General features: G+C 40.6%; 1 long non-coding RNA gene across 1 annotated transcript in view; it reads left to right on the top strand.

Moving 5' to 3' along the window:
• LOC113971910 overlaps nucleotides 1-24,307 on the top strand; it is a 59,195-nt gene that overhangs the window by 20,857 nt on the left and 14,031 nt on the right. The gene's annotated exons all lie outside the window — the stretch shown is intronic.

The raw sequence follows: 24,307 nt of genomic DNA, 5'->3' as shown, positions 1-24,307 counted from the left end.
TAACATAAGAACACGTGTAGTATAGTACAGATGAGCAAGTAGTCAGTATTTTTGTCTCCTTTCCAGGTCCTCCAGGCTTGCTTTAGGTATACTGGCACTGCTAGGTTTTTTTGGCAAGCCATCACTTTTGCAAGTGGGCTTGAGAGAGAACATATCGCAATAAAATCTGAAAACACTTGAACAACCACATGCATGGTTTACTGTCATGATCTTTTTCCTGAAATCCTAAAGCTTGACTGAAATCTCCAAGTGAAAAAAAAGGAAGTCTGAACATGGAAAAAGCCAGCAATGTGTCACAGAATCACGTGAGAGGCTTTAGGGGAGAAAACAGAGCCTTTGCTGAATGGTTAACCACCGTTTCCCAAGCAAAAATACAATGGCTTGTATGCTGATCACAATTATGCTGTTATAAATCTACTGATTTCTTCTGTGTTAACCTTGGATTTACAGCACTGTAACCAACCTTACAGTCTTTTTAGATCTGCTGCTGCCAAGGAATTGTATTTTCTCACCAAGGAATTGTATTTTCTCTCTCAGGAGACTCCTCTCTATGTTGTCACACAACAAATGGTCTATCTTTAGAAGATAAACCATGTTCAATTCCTGCTTCTTTTAATGAATATTCTGTACTTAGTCAGGGTTAGGAACAAAAATTTAGTTCTAACTGCATCTGATTGTAATCTGATTTGCAACCTTCTGTTTTGATTTTGAAATTTTGATTTGACAGAGAAATCTGCTGGCTTCAGTGTGAGGCTGATTTGTATCAAAGCTCAGTCATAAAGTGTCCCACCTCCCATACCACAGCAGGATTTCACGATAGCCACATATGTCTAGTTTCTTCTTAAAAATCTGCACTGTCTTCCCCAATAGGTTGAAGCTCTGGTCCACTGCTTGCTCTGACCTCACAGACTGATGACTCTTTCCCTCTTTCCCTTCATTGCTCTGAAATCTTCTTTACTGCAAATTAATTTTTCATTCTTTCTTCTGTGTTTTGGCCACAGAGAATAGTTCATCATCTCTGTCTCCAATAGGCTTTTTCATACTGGAAGACTGTTATCATGTGCCCCTTCAGTCTCCTCTCCTCTTTTCTAGACTAAACAAACCCAGTTCCTTCAGCTTTTTCCACATAGGTCATGTTTTCTAAACCTCTTAACATTCTTAGTTGTTTTTTTTTTCCTTTTTTTATTTTTTTCTGTGTAAAAGAGTAGGCAGTTGTTTTGGGAAAGTTATTTCCCAAGCATTTGGCCATAGTGGGTTCTTGCTGGAGAGAGTGTTACCCACCTTTGAGTTAATGGCAGCCTGAAGGTCTCATGTTATCTATTGTCAACCTCTGTGATCATTGTGTGGTGTGGAAAATGAAAGTAGAATGGTGAGGAAGTATTAGTGAGTAGGGGTAATGTGTGCTAACGTGTGCCAAGTTGTGCAGATTTAGCATACAGATGACTGATTGAGAAGTCACACATTTCATAGTTTCCAAGAAGCCATCTCTAGGAAAATTTCCTTTAAGAGGGAAGTTAGGAGGTACTCTTCTTGGAAGATTCTGCAGGGTGGATGGAATGGAGTCATGGAGCATTGGTGCTGATGATTTGAACTAAGAATTGATGTTTGCATTGCTAGAGGGAAAGCTTTCTCTACAGTGGAGCAGAAATGTAGTTTCTCCTTCTGACTTTTTCTCCCTCACGCCTCATGACAGTGGTAATTTTGGAGGAAGAACTGGTCAGGCTTCACTCAAGAGTTCAGAGTTAACTTGATTCTTTTCTAACCTAGGAGTTCTATGTTCTGATTTTTTTACCTGAAGCTTGAACTACTCTTTCCTCTGTTACTCTTTTTAATAAAGTGCACTGTAAAATGCAAGGATGATAAAAAGCCACTTGAAGTTCAGGATTTATTTTGTTATAAACCATAAGATCCCAACCCTAGATCCCTTAGCCCCATGACTAGTCAAAATAATGCGTGAGGTTATATTAGAAATTTCACATTTCCTTTCCATGAGGTGGAAGACCAAAAATTGTCTTCAAATATCTCCAAATCCATTATCATGTTTATTCAGCATCACCATCACTTATTGCCCTTAATTTGATACATCAAATTTGCCATAATTTCTGAGTCTGGCACTGCTTAGTAACTGCAGGGTATTGATTCTGGCCTGCAGTATGTCTGTGACAATCACGCAGCTATTGCTCTAATGAATAACATTTGCCACAGTCTTAAATGCTGATGGGAAATACAAATTCTAATGGATTCATCCTACAGACTGAGAGTTGTCTCTTAATTAGTCCAACTAATTTCTGCTGAGCTTAAGCCCTGCTTACACTGGCCTTGACAAAGAACTTCACCTCTGCTAGAGGACAGAAATAAGCCTACTTCCAGCTGAGATGGCTTATGAAATGTTTTCACAAACCTGTGTGGATAGCACCAAACTGTTTCAGAATCTCATTTACAAAGTGCACTCTCTTTCAAGAACTGGAGACCCCGTTCAAAAAAGGCTGAAAGAGCCACTTGTGTCATAGTTTACACTGTCAGAGCACAAAGCAAACACTAGCCAGTGGGATGCAGCTATAAACCAGTCAAAGCTTGTTGGGTGCTGTGTTAGCTGGGAATAAGGAAAGCCGAAGCACTGCCTCTGCCCTTCCTGTGAGTCTCAGTGGGAGGATTTGCCAAGAGGAGAGGGCTGTGGGGCCAACCAGGAGGAGCTGTGAAGGAGGCAGTAGAGAGGCACAATCATTTTTGCAAAAGGTAGTCTAGTAATGGACGTCCTTGACCTTGGTGGTATGATGCATCTCATTGCCTTCCATATACTAATGGAGGGAATGAGGAGGGAATTTACTCGAAGCTCTGGAGATATTCCTGAAAGCCACCAAAGAGAAGACCTTGTGAAACCTTCTTCAATCCAGTACCTCCTGGACACATCTGCAGATCGACTGCCTGGGTCTCCATCAATGTGGAATTGTTGTTGATCCATTTTGCAGCCTGGAAGAAAGTCATAGGATTTCTGAACCAGGTTGTACTTTCAGAGTAATTTTGTATCTTTTTTTTTCTGTGTTTGAATGACAAATGCAGTCATACCCATATACTACTATTGACAGGGCTTCCTGCAAAGATCCTTCTAACCTCCTGCCATTACGTGATTATTTTAATCAACTTCCTGGACATTCCGAGGGTGTTTACTGTCCCATTTTATATTTTTGCAGAGTGGAGATACTTGTCCTTGGACTGCAGTCTGACACGTGTAATTAAATAACACAGTTCACGTTTACATACAAGAGTGACGAATTCAGGAGCTGCTAGCTGAAATACCATGTCCTTAATTTCATGACACTAAAGTGCAACTTGCTAAAAAATACTCATTTTTCCATCACTGGTAGGATTAGAACTTTCCTGGTGCCTAGTTTGGCAACAGGAAGGATGGTTTTATGGGTGGATGTGTAAAATAAAAAACAGTTGCTGACGATAGGAAGGCGGTTCAGCTTTCTGCCATGAAGAATGGCTTACAGAATCAAGAAAAATGTGAAGCCTGTGTTCTGTGTTTTTTACCGACCACTGGTGCAGGATGCTATGGTCTATCAGTTGTTAGCACAGACCTTCAACAAATCACATAACTCTTTCAACCTTTCTACTTTAACTGTGCAAATGAAAAAGTAACTGTAAATCTTGTTGACAATTACTTCTATATCTATTGGCAAGCAGTCAGCTTTGGCCTGAACAACATGGGAACAATATGGGCTGCACAGCCAATGCCCATTAATTGTCTCTTTTATTTTCTCCTGCAACTCATAGAACACATTTCTCCCAGGTGATCTGCTTCCTTAAACATTAGCAGAAGCTTGTCTGGCACAGAATGCCAATAATTTATGAGTCAGATTCTGCTTTTCAGAAATATTTACAGTGTGCTGTGATGTAGAGCACGTTAGATACTCTTGAGTACAGATGAAAATGTAGGAAGTGATTTTTTTTTTTTGTTACCTTCAAGAAGCAATTAAAAATTACTCTCATTTTTCTATGAACTGTTTCATCAGCTGACACAGACCCAAAGCTTGCTTTTTTTCCTCAGTCCACATATGTATGCTCATTAGTGAATGGCACAAGGATACAGTAAAAGCAGCTTCCAGATACTTTCCTCACTGTGGCACAGCACTGTTCTCTGGATTGCCTTGCTATCCTGACTCCTTGATGTACTGCTGTCCTGATTAATCACTGTTATTTTAGTTTCTGTAACTTCTCTAAGACCTCTCCCCCGTTTCTGGGAAGGGCACTGTGACAGTAGGCAATAATAACTACTTGGCTGCAATGGATACTTTTCTAGTGGGAACAATTGACCTTCGACTTTCTACTTCTGAACTAGTCTGTCAGTGCTGAATGCTTTATAACAGTTATTTAATGAGCAATCTCTTCTCAGCTCTCCCAAAGACTTAATAGCAGAAGCTGTAGCAAGATCTCCTATCATCATCTTTTTTTATTCCAGAGGCACTGTTGAACATGCACCAGTGTTTTATGTGGTGTTGTTACAGGTAAATCCAAGTAACACACAAAAGCAAATGAGGAGGAACAAATACAACCTGAGTTCTACCTCTTTAACACTTTTCATTCAATTTTATTGTACAATTTAGTCACTGGAAACCCAATGAGGCTCGGAAAATGTTAGGCTATTCTAGTTAAATATTAAATGAAGGTTCAAACTATCGTTTAGGCACGAAGTAGAGTTGAATCAAGTATCCTTTACAATTTTAAGGATCACCTGCAATCTCAGGCTCTTGGGTCTGGGGTTTGGAATCAGACTTGACTGTTGTCTTTCAGCAGAGTAACAACAAACAAATCTCATTTTACTGTGGGGAGAACAAACTCCATTTGACGTGCCTGCAGTGTATAATTTCCCTTGGCAAGGAACCTTCTCTTCATCAGTAATGCCCTTCCTAGCCCTTTAGCTGTGTTTTTTACTGATCACTGGTGCAGGTTGCTATGGTCTATCAGTTTCTGCTACTTTGTTAGCAGGTCTGTCTTTTCCAGAAGACTCAGGAATGTTTTCACTCTTCAGCACTGTAGCTGCTTGCTGATTTTCAAAAGGAAGGCATGGTAATCTTCCTATGGATTGTCACAGAGACTCAAGCAAGAGAAAAGGAGATTTCAAGGAAAACTGATGGCCAACCTTTACCTAGTTCTACTTTCATTCTAATATGGCAGTAACTGTCACTCTTGTATTCCTTGGTGTTTGTGGTGGAAGGGAGTGTTGTCCACAAAGCAAATTAAAAACTCCCTGTCCTAGAGCATGCTGTCTCTCTGCTCTGCATCCCATTAAGAAAAGGCAGGGAGAAACTTGTCCATGATCACAATCAAAAATTTCAGTATGAAACTGTTCCACTCAAATTGGCACTTAAAAAAATGTGGCTTTTCCAAAAGTGCCGAATTTTTACAGCTCCACAAACTCTCTTGGAGAATTCTTTGTGCTGAGAATCTTAGGGTGTCAAAACCGAAAGATGGGAGGTCTGAGCGAATCTCTGAATGCCTGTTTACTCCTGATATTCACATGTCTATAATAGAGTTTATTTCTGGAGGTGGTGGTGGGTATTAACCTCATTCCCACCTCCAAAACAGACAAATACATTGTGAAATCAAATTTTCAATGCTGACATTGGCTTAGAGGAAGATCAGAGCCAGTAAAAACAGTTATTGCAGCCTTCAGATGAAATATCTGATATGCAGTAGCTTTCCCAGATGTACAGGCACAAGGAGGATGGCTGGGTTCACATAGTTTCTCACACATATCTGCTAATGGACAAGTCCCATGTCCCACTGCAAATGTAAATATCCAGTAATGTTATATAAAGTTATGGCTTTCCCTAGAGAATTTTTGCTTCATAAATTTTTGGCAGCTCAGGATGGATGCAATCTTGCTCCTCCTATGTGTTAAGTGGAAACAGGGCCTATTGCTGTCAGACTGCTACACTGAAGCCTTGAGCAATAAGGGATGTCTTGTTAATGGACACAGAAATGCACTTGCCATGTATTCTGGGACTTAGAATTTAAAATGTGTCTGAGTATCACCTTTGAATAAGGTACTGCCTCCTGCCTGATTGTGTAACACAAGACAGGGTTATTGCTTCACCAGAAAACATGAGAGTAGTTGCTGCAGCGGTGGCCTGTGAGGTTTCCATATCACGGACTTGTTTTGGCCTTAGGTATCTCATTTAAGTGATGTGTGTGACACCTTTTTCCCATGATCTGAAATGTAATGAACGTCTCTTATTGTCTCTAATCTGGCTAGATTTTGCCACAGAGGACATTTATTTGCCACTGGACATAAAAGCATCAAAGGATCTTGTGTTGATGATATATTTAGTCTTTTTATGTTGTTGGAAGTCTTCTCATTTAAACCTCTAGGCACTAGTTTTGCTTATCTTTTGTTAAATTACTTTCCTAAACAAATATTTCATATGAGCTTGATGTGATTTTAGACAATATTTTATGTGGCTCTATCTTAAAGGCTGATTAATGAATCCTTTGTTATCTGTGTTGAGACATCTGTTGTCTGAAAGATGACATTCTCATATTGTGTAAGGACCCCTGGATGTATAAGTCTCATTGCCTAGGCTGGAGTTGGCACCTGGCTTTTGGGCATCTTGGTACCCTTTCCAATGGGGACGTCCAAGTCTGCGATCTTTCCAAATGGGAAAACCCATCACAAGTTAGATCAGCAATTGAGATCCATGGAGCTAGCATGGAGGAACTGGATGTGGTTACTAGGCTGATTCCAGGTATAGGATCTTCAGAGACCTGGATGAGCTATCTACACACGAGTCTTTGTTGGCAGTAGGATTTTGTCCAGAAGTTTGAACTTCCCTCATCCAGATTCAGCATGCTCTGAACCGACCCTGTGATGTTTGCTCAGCAGAACAGAGAGGGGTTGGAGTGTCAATGGGCAGAGTGATCCTTCTGTGCCTCTGTCAAGTATATCTAACAGGGATTGTTGCCACTAGTAAAAATACCCTGTAAAGAAGACAAACACCACACATGCACTTCATAGGTTAAAAGTATGTGTCTGTAATAGTATAATTCTATGGTGCTTATAAACATTCTGGAGAACCTGGCTAAAATTTATGATAGGTGAAACACAGTGTTAAGGCATCACTGAGCCACCACTGTTTTAAAAATCTGGCATCCCCTTTAGTTGTGAGACTAAACTGTTTTAAATGTATTTACACCCCATCATGTTCTTTAGGGACCTGTTTTCTCTAAACTAATAAGGCACTGGTGCAAGAGCTCTGCTGTTATTCCTGGCACAGACTGTTTTGACTCAGAGGCATACTTTACTGTTTTTATTTTTTCTTCAGTAGCCCAGTGCAAATAATAAACAGGAGGAAATACATCATTTTTTTAAAATATGGGAGACAAGCTGCAGGACTGTGAAAGGTTAAACAAAGCAATTACAAGTTGAAATCCATCCTATTGCACTTGTTCCCAAGATTTTTCGTGTCTTACTCTTCTCACCCATTTCAAAATTGCACATACACTTTGTTGAAGTCCAGGTTGATGCATCAGCAACCACCGAGCACATGAGCCCGGAAAAGAGAAATAATTAGATTGATATTCCTCATTGTGTCCAAAGGGCTCATATCTCATTCCTCCTCCCTTGGTTAACAGTGTGCCACACAATGGATCTTTCACTTAACATTTGAGATACTAGAAGATACTCTCTGCTGCTGAGGCATACAGGACATTCTAAGTAAGTGATAAGCTTAAGGTCAATTTTTACAAGTAAAAAGCCAAAGGCTTCAATGGATTTTCTATGTGATGAGTGAAGGTTCCGTAAAGGGATAGGGTGCTGTATACACCCACATACAAAATTGCATCCAATTTGCAAACTAATGGACATCAGTTTATGCAAAAAAAGTGTACTATAGAAATCAAAACCTTTTCTTACATAATGGTTTAAATATGCACTCCGATTATTCACATCTTTGCAGTAGGACCCACAAATTTGTAAAACTGTTTTATCGATGAGGGAAAAATGGTTATTATTGGAGTGATTCCAACTGATTGCTAGAATATTGAGTATTTTTCATTAGCTTATTTATCTGAAAAATGTAAAAATAGGTGTCTGTGATTAATCTCGAGGTAAAAACTTCTTTCCAATTATATGTGAAAACATGTTGCTCTACCTGTGGACATGGGAGGACAGGCACACTGTCCTCCTTGGGCTTCTAAAGGAAGCTGTCTCTGTAAGGGTCTGCAGTTTCTCTGTGGTCACAGAGGAGAGAGAGGTGAGGGCAATTAGGGGCTCTGAAGATGGGTTCCTGTTCCCTGTTTCTTTGTAAGATTTTTTTCGTTTCTTTGTGTGCTTGTTTAAAGGTAAACTGGCAGGGGAAATGAACCCAACTCAAAAGAGATTATAAGTCAGAATAACAATTTAATAAAAATAATACAATAAATACAATTACACAGACAAACAATTGGTTTTAACCCACAAACCCCAGATGTATAACCCAGCACCCTGGAGAATGAACAGAGTGGTGTTCGTTGGGCCCCCCTCCCCGTGCTGAGCCCCACGTGGTCCACCTGAGTCCAAAAAGTAAAAGGAGAGGGAAAACCTGTTGGTGAGAGTGCTGGTTGCAGTCCGGTTGAGGGTGGTGCTCGCAGTTCAGTTGGGAGTGCTGTTGCAGTCTGGTTGAGAGTGGTAGTCGCAGTCCGGTTGAGAGTGGTGGTCTCAGTCTAGTTGAGAGTGGTGGTCACAGTCCAGTCCAAGTTCTGATCCTTCTCTGGATCCCACGAGTGGTACAGAAGTCCCAAGACCCCAAGATTATATATCCTCAGGTTCAGGCAGGAATGCCCGTTACCTCCCTCAGGGTGAGGAGGTCCACAATGGATGTGAGGACAGGAGCATCCTCCTATCTCACAGGCCTCTTAACATCCAGCTTATAGCCTGAGGGGTCAGGTATGCTCTGGGCAGTTGGTGTAAATGGTCTATTAAGGGTTTCTGGGAAATGGCATGGAAGGGTATAGAATGCACAGTTTTGGGTTACACCTACACAGTGATGAGCTGGCCCCAGCTGTTCTAACACTTTGTAACTGACTGGCTGCAGGGGACCTGGGCTGATCACCTGGGGTGAGGAAGTGAATACTCATGCTCACCGCCAAGGTTATTGACCTGTTTGACATTTGTGAAAATCATAATAGGTAGGAAGGATGTTGTGGTTTAACCCCAGCCATCAACCTAGCCCCAAACAGCTGCTAACTCACTTTCACCGCTTCCCATGGGCAGGCAGTTGTCTTCATCCATCTCCAGGAGAGAAGAGCCCCATCATGTGTAATGGTTACTTGGGAAGACAAATGCCATTGCTCCAAATGCCCCCCTTTCCTCCTTCTTAACCCCACTTTATAAGTGATCATGAGACCATATAGTCTGGAATATCTCTTTGGTCATTGAGGTCAGCTGTCTCAGCTGTGTCTCCCCCCAATTTCCCTTGCATCTCCAGTCTGGTGAGTCCCCTCACCAGTGTGGCAGTATGAAAAGCAGAAAAGCCCTTGACACTGTGCAAGCATTGCTCAGCAATAACAAAACCATCCCAGATTTATCAGCGCTGTTTTCAGCACAAATCCAAAATATAGCCCTATACGAGCCACCATGAAGAAAATTAACTCTACCCCAGCCAAAACCAGCACAAACATAATTTCCCCAAAGCCAAAAAACAAATGTGCCAAAGCTGAAACTAGAAGCTGAGTGTCTTGCTTTGCTGGTCATGTACTTTAACTAAAAGGCCACCCTTCTTCCTTTAGAAAACAAGTAATTATTAAACATAGGAGAGATAATGCACAGACATAGTGATGAAACTAAAGCTATAAACCAGGATTTGCTTATTTTCTCTTTTCTCCCATTCATCCCAGTTTTAATCTAGTTTCTTTAGGCACTGAGGGGAATGCAGTCCTTTATCTGTAATCCCTCATAAATGTAGAGCAACCAAATCAGACAGAGGTGGAGGTTTCAAGCATGGGACATCCTTGTATGTTTCACAAGCAGAGGTGACCAAGAGGAAGAAATCCATGAGGCCAAATTGTCAATGGATGCACTTTCTACGTGAATACTTTTTTCTCTGACCTTTCTTTTACTCACCGTGTCACTAAACTGGTTGCTGTTACATGAGGGTATCCTTATACTTCCATGTTAATAGCTTCTCATTTACAAAATTTAACTTAAGGAATCCACCTCAGAGATGAGACAAGCATTAAGGCAAATGCTAAAAGTTCTAAATAATTAACTTCAAAAATAACTGATGATGCTAGAGGTTCAAAAGTATTAATCAGTATGTGTAGAAGTGGATTAGGTGATTACATTTTGAATAGTATGATTTATATATTGTTTCTCTAAAATGCGAATCTAGCTGTAAATTAGTGGAAATCTGTTCACACTGAGAATAACCATTGCACCTTAAATATTGTGTGCAGTTTTGGTCACTGCAATATAGGAAAAATATTAAGCTGTTAGAGAGCATCCAAAGGAGGGCAACAGAGATGGTGAAGGGCCTTGAGGGGAAGCCATATGAAGAGCAGCTGAGGTCACTTGGTCTGTTCAGCCTGGAGAAAAGAAAACTGAGAGGAAACCTCATTGCAGTTTACAACTTCCTTGAGGGGAGGGGAAAGAGAGACAGGAACTGATTCTCTTCTCTCTGTGGTGACCAGTGACAAGACCCAAGGAAATGGCCTGAAGTTGTGTCAGGAGGTTTAGGTTGAATATTAGACAAAGGTTCTTCACCCAGAGAGAGGTTGGGCACTGGAACAGGCTCTCCAGGGAAGTGACCACAGCACCAAGGCTGACAGAGTTCAAGAAGTGCATGGATGATACTCTTGGGCACATGGTGTGACTCTTGGGGATAGTCCTGTGCAGGGATAAGAGTTGAACTTGATGATCCTTGTGGAACCCTTCCAACTCAGAGTATTCTGTGATTCTGTGAATGCAGTGTGATTCTGTGATTGTGAATTGCACTTGAAAGAGTACTATGATAACTCTGTTGAATTAAAGCACATTATATAAAGAGTGCTGTTAAAAAAAAGAGTTCAGTTTTCTGATACGTGTCACTATATCTTCTAATCCAGCCTGGTAGCCCAAGTTTAAATTTTCCATGTGAACCTTTTCATTCTTAAATCTTAGGTGATGAGGTCTTATGCTTACAGAGCAATTCAGACTTTCCATTTCTTTATTATGTGTGTATGATGTAAAGCACTTTTATGTACAAAGTAAATAATGGCTTTTAGATATGAGCAGTCAGATTTGTAAATTTAAGTATTACTATATATTTATAACTGCAGCCAGATGATTTGATAATGCCCATGTCTGTCTACTCTCACAGAACGCGTGAATGTTTTCATTTTGTTTTACGATCTTGTATTGCACGAGAGTGTGTAAGCACTTGAAAATATTCTCACAGATGTATAGGCATGGTGTAGGCCATGCTCAGCCCTCAGAGTAAGGGACAGACCCTTGACTTGACCATACTTCTGGCAAAATTTACTGCTGATTAGGAACAGATATAAGTTTTTACACTAAACATGCTCAACATGTCAGGTAGTGCATTTGGCCAAGGGTGCCTCCAACCACAGGCATCAATTCCTGGCAGCCAGGCACCAAGATGCCCAGCATGGTCCTTTAGGAAAGCCCTGAGCTCCTGCAGCCTGGCAGAGGTCAGGCAGGGGCTGCAGGTGAGAATGGAGGTGGGTAGAAGAAGTGGCAAAAGTCACAGCAAGCCCCATTCCCACCACTGCTGCCTCATCTTTGGTGCACACTGCCTCTGGTAAGCACAGTATATGGGTTTCCCTCTTCTCTCTGGTTCAGGCTCAGTCTGCACGAGGAAAAAGGAGAGAGAGCTTCCTCTTGGGTCTTTGCCCTGAGTGGAGCCAGAGGAAATCCAAGATTTGGTCAGTTTTGGACACAGCTTCCATCTCAGTGTTCTAATAACTTCGCTTGCAGTGGGAAGAGATGCCAAAATCACCATGGTGATCTGCATCTTCTGGAAAGCATGTACTTGTGCATGTGTGCACACCCCCCTCCCCCCCGGATGCCATTCTTGCAGCCAAGTATTTCATTGCAGACACCAGGGTGAGATGAGGATGGGGCAGGAGGGGAGAACAGAACCACCATTTTAGCCTGCAGCCTCCGGGATAGAAACAGTAAATGCCTGCTAAAGCAGGAAAATATACCAGCAGGGTAAATGAGATGATTTGGAGTTATTCAGGAAAAAAAAACATATATTTCCTAGACTTAGCCAGGCCTTACCCCAACTTGTCACTTACTGTGATCCTACATACCCCTTGATGTGCTTGTTTTTGTTTTTTAACCATCACCCATTCTGACTGACAGAAGCATGGCCAGAAAATAGGAGTCTGGTTTCTTGCACCCCTTCCTGCAACCTCAGCCTCATCCTGCTCAGTGTGGAGTGCGGTAACCAGCACAGTGGGACTGCCATGAGTATGGGATTAAGGGTGTCTGGCTGTACTGTGGGACTAAAAGCCACCTTGCAGGGACACTGAGGTGGGGCTGCACCAAGGGGCAGAGAGCACCTTTGGGAGATTTACTCCCCTTCGTAGACCCTCATAATTTTTTTTTCCTTAGCATTGCAGAAAAGCAATTCAATAAATCACCAAAAAGTGCCTCATATGCTCACAAGGAAAAACCATTACCTGCAGGTTTTGTGCATGCATACAGCATCATATCTACATTACAAATGTCACAAACATGTCTTAAAGTCAGTCTCTTTCATTTTTTCCAGATGGCAAAAAACCAACTTTCTATAGCTGTTCCTTAAGACATATTTTTACTTAAATAATGGTGTTCTGCTGAACAATAGTACTCATAAACAAGTAATAATGCTTGAGACTCGCTTGGCACTGTTTTAACTGACTACCCAAGACACAGAGAAGTGGTGAATTTTGCTTACAGGCTCTGACTTCTCTTTGCTTTTTGGTGTAATTGATGCTCACAAAAATTGTGTAGCACAGGTTATCGGATGTGGCAGCATTTTTTCCATTCCGAGTAAAGGCTTTGAATTTAATTTGGTTATATTTTTAAATAAAGTAGCACTGAGCTGGAGAACCAGAATTCTGAACATCAAAACTCCTGAGACATTTTATTTTGATAATTTCAACACTTTATAAAATGCTCTTGAAAATGTTGAAAAAAGGTCTCTGAATGCAAATTTTCCTGTATAATGCTTCACTTCTGGTAAATTAGAATTTTCTGAGGAAAAAAAATACCGTCATTAGATGTCTCAATTAACTCCATTTGATATAAGAAGAGTCTTTTAAACCTTTGAAAATATTGTGTATTTCTTTGCAAAAGTTCTGAGATTTAATCAGGGGATTTATGAGGAACAACAGTCAGATGAAAGTAAAGAGATGCAAGTAAAGAGGATCATAGGCCTGCCTTTAACAGTTTGGGGATGTCCATCTTTGTATTTTTGAAGGAAATAAGTCCCCAAAGCTTTCACCTCCGGCCTCCATCTTCCATCCTTCCATCTTCCAGCTCCCCGAAATCATGGCTATAGAAATCATTACTATGTGAGCGTCAAGATAATAAAACAACCCTTTGTGAAAAAGAAACAAAACAATGTTTTAAAAATTTCCTTCTGGGCCCGTCTTCCTGTACTGGGACAAATCACTTGTTTTTTTTTCTTTGTGTTCCATTTGCTTGTCTGTAAAATGGAGTGTGTGATCCTGCCACTTGTGTGAAATGGTTCAGTGTCTCCTCATGTAACTTCAACATTTCTTGCACAAAAAATGTGCCAGATCCTCAACGTGTGCAATACAGAGCAGGTCAGACAACATGGCTGGATTTTGCATGGAAATACCCATTTGCTGAAATCCAGATTTCTGACCAGATGCTCAAACTATTTTCAACCAGAATGAAATTTTTGGTTAAAAGCAGCAAGAAAGAAGACACCCTCACTCACCTGCTGTGGAGATTTTTATTACAGAGACAAAAACACAGCAGAAAATTTGGAGGAAATGAAACATGGCACACCATTTGCAGAAAATAAGGCACCTGTAGGAAGCCTCTTTCCCAGGAATCTCTGCTGAAAAGTAATTTTGTTTAAGAAGATAAATTCTACTACGTTATTTCAAACCATAGTATAACCTCCCATCAGAAAAGACTAAAAATGCCACATATGCTCATTCTTTCCTCAGTAATAGCGTTTTGTGCCAAAGAAACATAAGCCAGTTGAAAGTGGCTCAGAGATGGGGATACAGTGTAGCATTGCCATGAAGAAAGTGGAGGGCACATTTGGCACTAATTTACCCTCTTTTCAACCCCAACTCCCCAGCATTTGCCACAACAACTCTACACTATATGTTCACGGAGCACTACAGCTATCTGCAGCATGCTAAGAAAACGAACACATACCAAGACATGTATGTCATGTGGACTTGTATTAATTTTACAATGTTTTGAAGGAAAAATGTGCAGGACACTGCTATTCGTTCCTCCCCTTTCCAAACTTTATTGGTCAACTGGGAAGTTGTCCCTGTGCTGTATTTTTCTGGGATCTGTTCACCTCCTTCCTGCAGCTGGGTGAGGGATGTTGGAAGAGGGCAGTGCACAAGGGATGAGTTTTGAATCAGCCTAAGACATCTGTGCTCCTGCTGCTTGTTCTTGTAGCACTTCCTCCTCTACAGGTTTCCCCTGCAACACCTATACTCACAGTCATTTTTGTAGACAATGGAAAGTCTAATTTGGGGTTTTGATACAGCATGAATTTAGTCTATTCACTACGCCCACAAGAAGATGCTCCAGGTTTTTACTGCAGCACTTTTGTTTGCAGTACACACTCAAACTTGACTTTTGGGAAAGGGTTCTCCAGTTGTTGACAACCTGTTCAAAAATACTGCCATGCTCCCAAGATCAGCGACATTGTATTTTTTAAGTAATTATCTCTTTGTTTACCTAAACCTAGGTCACATGAGGTCTCATTTGCATGTTTTCAAGACAGTCATCTGAAGAAACACCCAGTGAGTTGGTATAATGTTCTCTGGAGTGAAGGAAAGCTGTGCTGTGCAAATCAATTAAGAAAATTCAACTTCAGCAATGCAATTTGTTAATTTCTTTTCAGATGATTGTTGGCAGAACTGTACTAATGCAAGTTTTTAGATGCAATTCTATCTTAGGTAAGACCTTAAGACCAGAGGGAACTTCTGTGATCAGGCATATGCAGAAGACATAGGATACTTGTTTTTAAGCCCAGAGTTAGGTTTTCTTGTGCACTGCTGCATTTGCAGCCCCAAGCAATTCCCATTAGCTTTAGCAAAGCTAAAGGATTGACTGCCGCAGTTAGGCCACATTAATCTCTCCTTCTCCCATGTGGGCTTTAAAAAATGGAAATGAAAACAGTTGAGAGAAAATACTGGCCTTCTGGGAAAAGGACAGGTTCTGCCTGTTGGTCCCAGAGGGAATATATAACACCAGGATTATAGTTACTAAGGAGTGGCTTAATGAAGCTGTCTGGCTCTAAGCTGGTCATGGTTGTACGTGTGGGAATAGTATCTGTGTGCCAATAGAACACAGCAGACAATGGTCTTTAGCTTAAGAACCAATCAAATAAAATTAAAATGGTGTCTTCATACATTAAAAACATTTTTTTTTACTTAAAGACAGATTTATTGATCTGATATATAGATGGAGGGAGTAATGCATGATAGCTTAAATCCATTAGAAGGTGAATCAGATAGATGTTGCTTACTCATCTCAGCTGGAATTGGTGAGCAGTGCTCTCTTAGATAACCAATGAGGATCTGACCTTGTTTATTGACATAAATACTGAAAATGGAGAGCAGGAAGAATAAGGACATAAGCCAATGGCTAAAAAGAAGGTGGCATCTTAGAAAGAGATTATTCCATAATTTGATTACCACTGGCATTTTCAGGGATTTCCTTTGAAACGTCTTGGCAAGATATTAAACTAAGCAGGTTGTGGCTTGATGGAGTGTAACAATTCTTAAACCAATGGAAGGTCTTCAGTAAAGTCTGACATGGTACAGACTATTGTTAAAGCTAGAACATACAGCATGAATAAATAAATGTTTTTAAAAGGAAAACAAATCCCCTCCCTCAAAGCTGTCAGGTATCCACTCCTTTCAGGTTAGTAAGATATAGCTGAAAGATCAGGTTAATAGAAAGGAAAACTCTACAATTTTTCCAGATTTTTCTCCTGTATGTGCATATGTTTCTATACGATCGTGTACACATGATCATACTCAATAACTCTTTGCAAAGACTAATGTGACAGACTCAGCATCTATGCATTTCCCAAATTACGACATCTGAAAAAAAAAAAGAGGTTGTTTGAGTCCCTCTGTCCATCTCTGGCATCAGGCTTGTACAAAGCTGTATTTCACACAGCTCAGACCATTTAGATGCATCACTTAAGCCAGTCATGAGTAGGATGAAGTGTGGGGGACACAGAGGGAATGTTTTACAGAAATAAGGGCTTCAGGGAAAGGATTGGAAATGGAAAAACAGCCATGATGGACTGCATTTCTCTAGCTGTCAAATGCAGCTTGGAAGTCAACCAGGGTGTCTAGAAAAAGCAGTTTTTTCATATTCTGGTGACTAAGTTCTTGTTTGTTTTTTTTTTTCCCCTCTGATGTTTTTAAAGTCTTTTACACTTCACTTATACAAAAAAAGACAGTTATGTGAAAAACTCTTTTTTTTTTTAATACACAAAGTTTTGTGTTCTACTAACCAGGGCAAATGTAGAATTGGTAAAAGCTCCAAGGGAGTTGCACACGCAGAGAAAATAAAAAGCTGACCAGAGCACCTCTGGAAATACATTTGTTCTTCAAATTCTGGTTTCTAAGATTATGATTGTTATTATTTTCTGTTATTACAGGCCCTAGGCAACACTGGAATAGTGCTGGGCATGGGACTAGAAATGGCAATTTCATGAACAGACTAAATAGGTGAGGCGGGTGAATAGGAAAAAGGTTGCAACATGCAAGGCAGAGATGAGCAATGCTGAGAGCTGAACATACCTCTTGGATCCCACGGCATTAACCACAACCTCAGTTTCTCTTACGTGCATCTTGCACATTTAAATGTATCACCAGACCCATCACAAACCCACACCCAGGTTGCAGCTACCCACAGATCTAAGGCACCAGCTATTTTCTGCTGCCAGGAACGAGATGTCTGGCACAGTGCCCCACTGGGCACCAGACCCTTGTCTAGGTGACTGCACTGTTTTCCCTCCTTGTCCCCCCTTCTTCTGTCTGGAACTTGGTTTTCACTTTATTACATCTTTCTAGCTTCTTCTTATCAGCACTGAGAGTTCAGATCTCCAGAGTTGGAGTTTGTTGTATATTGTCTTTCTCACCAAGCTGTTGTGCAAATACTCAGTACTTTGTGTAGGATATCTTGATAATTTTCTCTCATTTTATTTTTTTTCTTTAAAAAAAACTTTTGTTTTTTCCCAGTGTGGCTTTCTTAGGAATGGATGACCTGCAGGGTGCCAGCTTTCTGTGTGACCTTGTAGTTTATGGAATGAGGTGGTTAGGGTTCAAGCACCTAGCTCAGAAAAAAGTGCTTCTTCATCAGAAGCAATGCTGTCACTGTTTGAGCTGAGGTCACTTTCAGGTCTTCTGTGCAACCTCTGTTCTGAGAGGGCTCTCTAGTGAGAAGTTAACTGACCATCATGATGGGATCCAAAGATGGAGGCAGTCTAACAGTGCCCACATCAGCCTAAAGCTTGTCCAGGACACATGAGGAGAGGACAATCAACACAGCAAAGGCTTCCAGCACTTCTCTTTGGGAAGAGCTGGTTGGCTCTTGGTGCTGTTTGGCACCACAAGTCAGGCAACAGTGCTCCCTCCTTTTCATGGAAGAAAAGCTGATTCCTATTGCAAGGGATTTCTTTTATTGCAGCGTTCAGTGGTTTGATCAACACTTACGAGGTTGCTAAAAACTTTGGAACAAAAAGACAAACTGATTCTGTGAAAAATAATTGAAATCTCATCTCTTTCCGAAAGATTTTTATCTTCCAATCTATGCAAATGATTGTTGGGATTTTGTAGGATGCTGAGCTGGTTGGAATTCATGCATGCATTTAGTACTGGAGAGGCTGAAGTAAAATAAGAAGGTACTACACTAGGCAGGAGGACCAAGAGTTTTGATGCTGTCTCTGGCAGGATACAAAATGAGAATCATGGGGAGCCAAATGAAAAGAACCAGGAAGATTTTTTTCTACTTCTAATTTTATTACTGCAAGTAAACTGTTTAAAAATTTTAACTTCTTAACACATTAGTGGGTATGTTTTAATTTTTACTCCTCTTATTTGACAATTACCTGAATGAGATCTTGGAATAATAGAATGGTTTGGGTTAGGAGGGACTATAAAGATTATGTAGTTCCACCCTCCTGCCACAGGCAAGGACACCTTCCATGAGACCAGGTTGCTCAAAATCCCATCCAGCCTGGCCTTAAACACTTCCAGGTGTGGGTTTTAAGCATCTGCATAGGCAGTGTGTAGCTTATATTGTACCTGCCCTACCATATGGAAATTAATGAAGTTGTTACACAGTATACAGCTTGGTATGATTGTAGAGTACCTGTAACAAGGGCTCTTCAAACCCTCTCTTCTTAGGGAACAGTCTGCAAACACCTTTTCAAAGTCTCTTTATAATGTTTGCTTTGTCCATTGGACTGCAGGTAATGATCTTGGATGATCTTTGTACATGACACTTTTCTTCCTCAAAAAATGTCAGATGCTAATAAGAGGGAATTTAACCTGTTGGCTGATATGAATTCTTTCTGTTTTCTTTCCTGGTGAAAATATAAATAATCATATATTTATGTAGACATACATATGTATATGTATATATTCACCGATACAAATACATGAAATATACAAATTTCTATTTATTGCGTGAAATGACAGAGGTAGTGCAGTGACAATTAAACAGTACTTGATCTTACAGGGTTGTGGAGTTAATAGTGGTTTTTTTCCCACTGCTCAGGTAGGGGAACAGACTGAAAAGACAGATAAACAGCTACTACCTTGTCATGGGACTGGCAAGTAACCCAAGCTTTCAAAGGAGCTTTTAGTTGAGAATCCAGTCCTGGACATAAGCATAGATTGGATAAACACTTTTTTGTACCCATAAACCATTGAAATCATCATGATCCACGTGGGTATGCTTTCCAATAGACTCACCTGAATAAAGTTGATAAATAGCTTGTATAACATGTTTGCCCTGTAGAGATGGCTTACTCTGGAATCTACAGAAGTGTGGCAGTGGATCTGGCTCAACGCTTGGAAATGTTAAGCATTGGTGTCAGAAAACCACATTGTTTTTATTGAGTCAGACACGCTAAGCAAAGCTCTTTACATTGCTTTCCTGCAGCTGCAGTTGGCCTGTATGCTCGTGCCATGAGTGCACTGTTGTCATCCGTCAGCGTAGGTGGCAAAGAATAGGAGCAGGCCAGACAAGCAGCCGGCTTCCACATCCCTTCTGGGTCCGTCTCATATATAAAAATATACAATATTACTGGCCACTGGACAATTCAGATCTGTGCTCAATGGACCTTTCCATTGTTCACAGTGTAGTCAGAGGGCTGTGGTCTGTGTGCAGCAGGAGTCCACAAGAGACTGCTCACTTTTTTCTCCTTTGAAAATTCTTGAGCAAATACAGTGCCTTTCTCCATGCTGTCCTAATGAAGTTGAACGTATCCCATCCTGGTCCATCATCTAAGACATCAATAAGTTGTAGATAATCCAGGATCGAACAGCCCAAGTCCTGGGCTATCCATGATCTTCATAATTTCAAACACATTTGCAGCACCGATCTAGCACAACTTTGGAATTCCTCAGAATAATATTTTTTATGATTTTACAACAGTGATAGGGATGAGATTTGCACACCATCATTTATTTCTAAAGAACAAAAAGGTTTTGTAAAGGCCATGTCAAATTTCATTCAAATGGAACAAATAACTTGCCCAATAAAAGCCAATTCTCTGCACAGAAAGTGGTATTCATCAAAGTTTGTTTCAGTCCTGTTGTGTTGATGCAGTAGATAAGTCTTTTTTACATGCCTCAGAAGTCTTTTAGAGTACAGTAGCATCATCCAGATGATAATGGACAGCAGGCTAGTTAGTGAAAGTCATGGACATAGTTTTCAGAAAATTTTATGTGGTGGCTGATATGAATGCTTTAGAGGTCTCTGTTGCCTGCCAGAAGTGTTACATTGTGAGACACACTCTGTACAGAAAAACTATAAAACATCTTTGTCTATCAGAATAAATACTTGTTCAATGGTGACAGAGTTACAGGGTATGTCTGTCACCATGTCTTCCTCTGGCCTCCTTAAGGTCATGCAGTATGAAAACAGTATGAAAATGCATGAAAAGATTTGTTCTTTCCTATGATTATTGGTGAAATCCATTTCTAAACTGAATCTAGTTATTTTAGTGCCACTGCTCAAGGCTCATTTTCTTAAGCTGTTGCACTAACAAGAGTTTCTGATCACATGGCAACATAATTTCTGTCATCCTTCTGTCATACTGAGTCAAATAGTTATTCTCCGCACAAGGTCTTTTTTTTAGGAAAGTTTTACTGATGTGGTGGTTTCTTATGGGAGTGTTACAATACACTTTGGTGGCATTGAATTTGTGTCTCTGTCAATTATTTACTTGTTTTAATACCTGAAGCTGGTCTTTGCATTGGATAGTGTATCAGCATATGGAGTATAAATTTTGTCAGGTATAAAATCTAAATAAAAATTTCAAATTTATTCATAAATAGACAAGCACAGCAACTTGGTTCTACAGGCAGCTCAGGAATATGGTTCTATAAGTGGCTCCAGACACTGCAAATAAAATGACTAGGAGAGAATAAACACTGTAGATAGTTGGTCCAGCTTCTTTTCTGTAGCCTATGACTGCCCTCCTGATGTAAGAGAAGCATCAACAATGCTGCGGTGCCACACATCATGTGTTAGCCGCTGCATCTATGCTTATTCACAACACTTCCCCTTGGCTCAGTAACTTGTGATACCTGTTGTGGAGGCAAAGACTTCTGCTGAAATTTAGCCATATGCCTCTCTCTTCTGTAATGGTTTGCACTGAGCTTTCTTCACTGGAGCAGCCAGGTCATTTGCACTGTGCCGTGTGGATTTGTGAGGGCTGCATCTTTTCCCTTGTTAGCTAGTAATTCACAGAGCTTATGGATGCGTGTTAGTGTTACTGTAATTATCCATTAATCATTATTACACACAACAGAATTGCTGACTTACTGTACTCTGGGTTGTCATTCGCATGCTTATTATGCCCAACTTAGTCCCATCAGTGATGGTTAAAAGCTCCTGCCAGATTAGGATCAAGTGGGAATACACTCAAATCCTTCCTATTTGCATGCGCTGACTGACATGTAATGATCTTCTATTTTAAAGAAATAACACGATTTTTGTTGGCTCACTTGGCTATTTTCCATGCTGCTGAAATTTATACTGTTCATCTGCCACATTTATTTTTGGTCAAAAACAATTCTTTAAAACTAAGAATGTACTATTTTGTTTTTCTCTGGCAAGGAAGAATGCCTTAGGATGCAGACCTGCCTGCAAATCCAGTGTGGTGTTTACATACTGCCTCTGCTGTCACCCATCTCACCCACACCACTCCCTCTCCAACCGCTCTTGCAGTTTTACTGGCTGATTTCATTTTGGCTTATTCTTTTGCCTTTCCAGGACATAACCTAACACAGTATCTGACTGCCAGCCTCAGTTCTGTTGCTCAGCACTGGTGCATGGGTTTTTCTATACTGACAGAAGCGTGGATGTAATCATGCTGGCCAGCAGCCACGTGACATTCCTTGGGAGCAAAAAGTCTAACACAGTAAGCTCTGGTTTGCTGATCCCTGTATCAGCAAATATATGTATTTTTTAGAGGAACATAAACAGAACTTGTCCTGGCTATAGGGCAGCCAGGGAGATACAGCTGAACTTGCAAGACGGTTGGCCTTCTTGGTAGACACCTGGGCTAGCAGCCAGAGGATTTGCGTTTAATTTACAATTAAGTCATCTATGTTTATTTCTCAGAAAATACATATTTTAAAAATTCTGAAATTAAAACACGGTTAAAACTCTCTACAGTAAACAGAAATCTTTAGAGGAAAGAATGGCTGGCAGCTTTGCTCTTTGTTCAAGCTGTAACAGATTTGAAGTTTATTTTATACCCAAGGCTTAAAAGATGCTTGAGAGAGTTCTTCAAAAGGAACTGCACATCTGTGGAAGCACTCACCAAATACTTCAGATAATGCTTAATCTGGGCTGGATGCCCCAGAGATCAAGTCAAAGAGAGAAGTGATTGTTTTGCTTTTGATATCTACACCCAACCGCCTTTAAATTGGGTGACATTTCAGCTGCAGGCACATTATCAGTAGCCCGAGATCAGAATAGCTGTCAAGTACTTTCAATTTGGAATAAAAAACAAACAAGCAATAGAGGTCATGAGTTAAAAATGTAGGACATGCTTTTAAGCTTCTCAAGCCTCGTTGTTCTCCCACAGAAAGGAAGCTGTAATATCTCTCCATGTAACTTACATATCAAGGTGGTGAAGGAAGCCCTAACAGAGACCAACCAGTATTCCAGAAAATGCTCCTGCTGTATAATTATTTGAAAAATGAAACTCTATAGGACAGGAAGGTTAACAGGATAGATTAATTTTTCTCAGGGTTCTCATATCTATGTCTTCAGCAGAGGCTGTGTGAAATTGGTCTGTCCCCACCCTCACAAGATGGGAACAAAATGACTTCATGCTGACTCTGTTAAGTCTCCCACATCATGCAGTCTGGGACATCCTGGCACAGAGGGGCAAATTACATTTTGAAGTGCAGAGGTCTAGTTTTTCTTTCAAAACTCCAGAGTTATTCTGTGATAAAGTGACTAAAATTTTACTGATTTTTGTCTTCATGATAATTTCCTCTCAAAGACATTTTTGTTAGGAATGACAGAGGATTGGTTTAGTGTTAAAAGGAGATGAAGCCCCTCCACCAGACTTTGGCTGAATGATGAGACCATGAAGTCTTCTGCTTGTCCTAATTCTCCTGTGTTGTTCTGTAGATGAGTGCTGAGGATTTATAATTCTAAAGCATGCCTGGTGTCTCCAACAGTACCTTCTGACCTAACAAATCTCAGTTGTCACTTTCTAAGCTCCTTTCTTTTGAGGGCCCTGGAAAGCCCAAGATGTTCATATCCCATCCTGCTGCCTTCTGAACACTCAGAATCACTTTATTTTTTTTTTTTTTTTTTAAATCCAGTTAGGAATTCATTGTTAGGAATCCAGGGAAATGATAATCTATTCCAAGAAGCCTTTGCAGGTGCCATCTTCAATGTGAGAAATCCCTTCCCTGCATATCAGTGAAAAAACTTCACCCTGTCAAAAAGGATTCCAGGTCTTTCTTTTGTATAATTCCCTGTTCTGGCAGCAAAGGAAGGCTTAGCAGATCTTCATGGAAATAATTTCCTTTTGTTCACAAGCTATGAATGAAGATACTTCTTAAGCCCCCCATAGACCTTCACAAGCTTTACACCTTTTTATCACAGTATCAGACAAGTAATACCAAGTACTACTAGCAATGTGAAAAATTGCCATAACCTGCCAAAAGTGTGCTGATTGTCCAAATGTCCTAAAAAGAGTCCACACAGGTGGACTTCATTGAGTTTCCTGATTCTGCAAGATCCTGAAGGGACCTGAGGGCTAGTCAGCACACTCTGCCCTGCTGTAAAGCCTAGAAGAGCTTTGGTGACCTAAAATTTAATGGAGATCACTGAGCTCAGTTCCAGAGTTTACTGCATGTTCTTTCCATATTCTTTCCCTGGCTCACAGGAAAAATGGAGAGATGGTTGGGCTTTTCTTAAGCCTTTCATTCCACCAGTCCTCTGTGCATATGCAATAGCTTACAGAAGCTGGTTTGAGGAGGCCTCCTAGCTAGGGTAAGTGAGCAGTAACAGTCTCTTGCCTGGGATGGAGAGTGTGTAGGGAGCTCCCTCTATTGATTTTCCAGCTCTTAGGAGAAAGGTTGAGTTCTCCATGTCCTTCACTGGGGATAAGCATGAAGTCTTGAGTGAAATCCATGCTAACAATAGCCACTCAGTGTAATGGCTTCTTAGGCATTGGGATGCACTCATACTACCTAATTATTGACATCTTGAAGTCAGGTGTCTAATTTAGTTGCTTGGCCTCAGTGGAGAGAAATGGCTGTCTCCAGGTTGGTTCATTAAAGCTATCACGGGCATTTGTTTTAGGAAAAGTTGCCCTTGGAAGGTGACCGTCACTCT

Source organism: Neopelma chrysocephalum, unplaced genomic scaffold, assembly GCF_003984885.1.
Source record: "Neopelma chrysocephalum unplaced genomic scaffold, ASM398488v2 Primary Assembly neopelma1_86, whole genome shotgun sequence".
Taxonomy (NCBI): domain Eukaryota; kingdom Metazoa; phylum Chordata; class Aves; order Passeriformes; family Pipridae; genus Neopelma; species Neopelma chrysocephalum.
Note: the sequence above shows the minus strand (reverse complement) of the source record. Positions and strands in the feature narration are given on the sequence as shown.